The sequence below is a fragment of the Dipodomys merriami genome, unplaced genomic scaffold (genome assembly GCF_024711535.1).
Source record: "Dipodomys merriami isolate MVZ:Mamm:240054 unplaced genomic scaffold, mDipMer1.0.p SCAF_2747, whole genome shotgun sequence".
In the NCBI taxonomy this organism is placed as follows: domain Eukaryota; kingdom Metazoa; phylum Chordata; class Mammalia; order Rodentia; family Heteromyidae; genus Dipodomys; species Dipodomys merriami.
In genome coordinates, this window is record NW_027204212.1 from 2196 (window position 1) to 6047 (window position 3852).

General features: G+C 61.7%; 2 non-coding genes across 2 annotated transcripts; both read right to left on the reverse strand.

The window, feature by feature from the left end:
* Positions 1–613: 613 nt before the first annotated feature.
* Positions 614–732, reverse strand: LOC138837720 (5S ribosomal RNA). Its single transcript, XR_011375426.1, has one exon. It is a non-coding gene; the product is annotated as a 5S ribosomal RNA (ribosomal RNA).
* Positions 733–3493: 2761 nt separating this feature from the next.
* On the reverse strand, positions 3494–3612 carry LOC138837729 (5S ribosomal RNA). The gene has a single exon (XR_011375434.1). It is a non-coding gene; the product is annotated as a 5S ribosomal RNA (ribosomal RNA).
* Between the last annotated feature and the right edge of the window lie 240 nt (positions 3613–3852).

Consider the following 3852-nt stretch of genomic DNA (forward strand, 5'->3'; position numbering starts at 1 on the left):
TAGGCATCACACATAGAGAAGGTTGGGCAAAGCCACAAAGAAGTCCCTCAGGTACCCACCGGAAGTCATGCCAGGCAGTAGAGGGGCGGGTGGAGTGTCTGAGTGATGGGCGGGTACGGGTACGGGTCCGGTCGGGGAGCTGCTGGCCACAGGCTAGATGTGATTGCAGCCAGAAGCGAGAAACCAGTGAGCTAGGCAAGAGCGGTGGAGGGGGGGGGGGGCGGGGGAGGGGGGTGGGTGTGAGTGCGCCCCCGTGCGGAAGTGCAGGGTGTGGCACGGGCCTGCGGTGTGGTCAGAGTGTGTGGGGTGGGCAGGGGCTCCCTAGGCAGGGCTGTGAGCACGGTGGAGCTAGGGGTTGAGTGTGTGTGGAGCAGGTGATTGTGACTGTGAGGGAGTCAGCGTGGCAGGAAGGTGTGTGAGCATGTGTGGAGAAAGTGTGGAGAAGGCAGGCTGAGCGGTGCGGGCTGGGGTTGTGAAGAAGCCGACTAAGGTGGGCTGGCTTGGAGGAAAGAAGAGGGCAGGGGTGTGGAGGGGGGCGGAGGAGGCAGTAGGCCTGGGGTGGGCGTGGAGAGGTGGAAGGGCGGGGCGGGCCCCCGGGCCGGGTGGAGGCAAAAGCCTACAGCACCCGGTATTCCCAGGCGGTCTCCCATCCAAGTACTAACCAGGCCCGACCCTGCTTAGCTTCCGAGATCAGACGAGATCGGGCGCGTTCAGGGTGGTATGGCCGTAGACGCCTGCTGCCGCTGCGCGCAGCCCCAAATGCTGCTCGCCGCCTCTGCAGCCTCCGCTCTCCACACTCTCGCCAGCCTCTGCCTCTGCCTCTGCCTGCGGCTCTCGCCTCACACACACCTGCTGCGCCTGCCTGCCTGCCTGCTCGCGCACAACTGCATCGGAGCACGCTCGCACCAACGCACGGACCGCAGCCTCTGCCAGCAAGCCGAGCCTGCTGCTCTCGCCGCCAACCGCTCTCTCCCCCCTGACACCCAACCTTCCCCACACACGCACTAATGCCCACAAGGAGACCGGGCCGATTTCCCAGCGACTCACTGCCCTGCCATCCTACCCCGCACCCTGCCTGCGTCAGCCACGCACATTCAAGCGCTTAAGGCAAGTGCACTTGCAAGGCTCCCCACCTGTCTTCTCCGGCCGCCAGGCTACTAAGGGACCGCTTCCATCTCTCCGTGCATGCCTGTGCATTTGCCTGCTTCCCGATGCTTTGCATCTCACTGCGCTTGCCTCCCTCCCTCACCTCGCTTTGCCCTCACCGGCCGTGCACTGAGCAGAGGCCTGGGCTTTGCAGAGCATCGTGCAAGTCACCTCTCTAGTGCCGGTGCACAACCACCTAACCCAGAAACCTGGTCCACAACTGTCCTCAGGACAGGCCCATTCCTCACCCCACCAGGAACCCTCACCCAAACCCTCAACCCCATGGAGTAGGTCTACACCTAAGCTCAAACCTATCCCAAGTCTCACCCTAACCCCATCTTCCATACTGAAGTCGCACCTGACCCCTGTCCCCTACCTCTTCCCTAACCCTCACCTAACCCAAGCCTGAGGCCAATGCTGACCCCAATTCACAGCCAAAAGGTAAAGCCCAACCGAACCCCCGCCCTAACACCTAATTGGACCCTTCAGCCCGACCTCTGATCAAGACCTGCACAGCAGGTCTCTAGATCCCACCAGGGCCCCAACCCTGCAAGGAAAACGAGGGAGGACAGGACTCCCTTGGACGGTACATGGAATGGGAGGTCCCCAGTGTGGGAAAGCACGAGCGTGAGGCTGGTGCCTTGTCCTTTTTCTGTCCATCCAATCCAGCCTTGCCAGCCTCCTGAAACCACTGTGACTCTGTGTTTGCGCCAAGGGAGGGGTGATTCTCTCCCTAAACCAATTGCTTGCTAGTGATCTCTCTGTCTTTCTCTCTCTCTCTCTCTCTCTCTCTCTCTCTCTCTCTCTCTCTCTCTCTCTCTCTCTCTCGCATCCCACTCTCTCTCCCATCCCCCTTCTGTGTGTGTGTGTTTCCCCCCCCCTCTCTCTCTCTCTCTCTCTTTCTCTCTCTCTCTCTCTCTCTCTGTGTGCCTGCACCCAACTTAATTCCAGGCTTCACTAGATCCCACAGGGTGGGGCTGGCTTGCATACATTGGAGGTGGCCGCACAAGGCCCCCTGGGCCTCTGTCCTTCTGAGCACAGCCCACCTCCCAGGCCAACCCTCCCACCCCTGACCCGACTTCGTTGCAGGGACTGAGCATTCCAGCCCTGGTGGCCAACTGCTTCTTCTGACTGCCAGGCTTCTTCTTCACCTCGTGTCTTCTCAAGGCGGCAACTCCAACAGCTTCCAAGCCATCTCCCTTGTGCTTCCTAGGGTGTGTGTTGGGAAGACGGTGTGTATCTGCAGGCTCGTTGGGCTCCTTCCCCCAAGGATCCCAAACCAGTGGGGGTTCCTCTTCGCAACAGCAGCCCGCACCTCTCACCCTGCAAAATGGGATCCCACTTTGCAGTATGTGCTTCCCAGGGGAGACACTGTGTCCCAGCCCTCCTTCCTCCCCACTGCAGGTGTGTAGGCACCCACCGAGGCTCTGGAATCTCTCCGTCTAGTCTGCCTGCTGGATGTGCTGACAGCAGAGACTCCCCCTGGGGGCTGGTGCTCGGGCTTAGCAAGATGGCAGGCATAGCAGGAGCCTCAGCTTTCTAGTCAAGCGAATGGCTGGAGTGTGCTCTATGTTTCTCTGTGTCCCTCCTTCTCTTGGCTAGTATGTCCTGGCATTGAAGCTCAGGTTCTTCAGGCAGGCAGGCAGGCAGGCAGGCAGGCAGGCAGGAAAGGCTTTCTTGGAACACTTGAGCCAAGCCTCATTTCAGTGATTGCAATTCTTCTATTCAAGGAGTAGGCATCACACATAGAGAAGGTTGGGCAAAGCCACAAAGAAGTCCCTCAGGTACCCACCGGAAGTCATGCCAGGCAGTAGAGGGGCGGGTGGAGTGTCTGAGTGATGGGCGGGTACGGGTACGGGTCCGGTCGGGGAGCTGCTGGCCACAGGCTAGATGTGATTGCAGCCAGAAGCGAGAAACCAGTGAGCTAGGCAAGAGCGGTGGAGGGGGGGGGGGGCGGGGGAGGGGGGGTGGGTGTGAGTGCGCCCCCGTGCGGAAGTGCAGGGTGTGGCACGGGCCTGCGGTGTGGTCAGAGTGTGTGGGGTGGGCAGGGGCTCCCTAGGCAGGGCTGTGAGCACGGTGGAGCTAGGGGTTGAGTGTGTGTGGAGCAGGTGATTGTGACTGTGAGGGAGTCAGCGTGGCAGGAAGGTGTGTGAGCATGTGTGGAGAAAGTGTGGAGAAGGCAGGCTGAGCGGTGCGGGCTGGGGTTGTGAAGAAGCCGACTAAGGTGGGCTGGCTTGGAGGAAAGAAGAGGGCAGGGGTGTGGAGGGGGGCGGAGGAGGCAGTAGGCCTGGGGTGGGCGTGGAGAGGTGGAAGGGCGGGGCGGGCCCCCGGGCCGGGTGGAGGCAAAAGCCTACAGCACCCGGTATTCCCAGGCGGTCTCCCATCCAAGTACTAACCAGGCCCGACCCTGCTTAGCTTCCGAGATCAGACGAGATCGGGCGCGTTCAGGGTGGTATGGCCGTAGACGCCTGCTGCCGCTGCGCGCAGCCCCAAATGCTGCTCGCCGCCTCTGCAGCCTCCGCTCTCCACACTCTCGCCAGCCTCTGCCTCTGCCTCTGCCTGCGGCTCTCGCCTCACACACACCTGCTGCGCCTGCCTGCCTGCCTGCTCGCGCACAACTGCATCGGAGCACGCTCGCACCAACGCACGGACCGCAGCCTCTGCCAGCAAGCCGAGCCTGCTGCTCTCGCCGCCAACCGCTCTCTC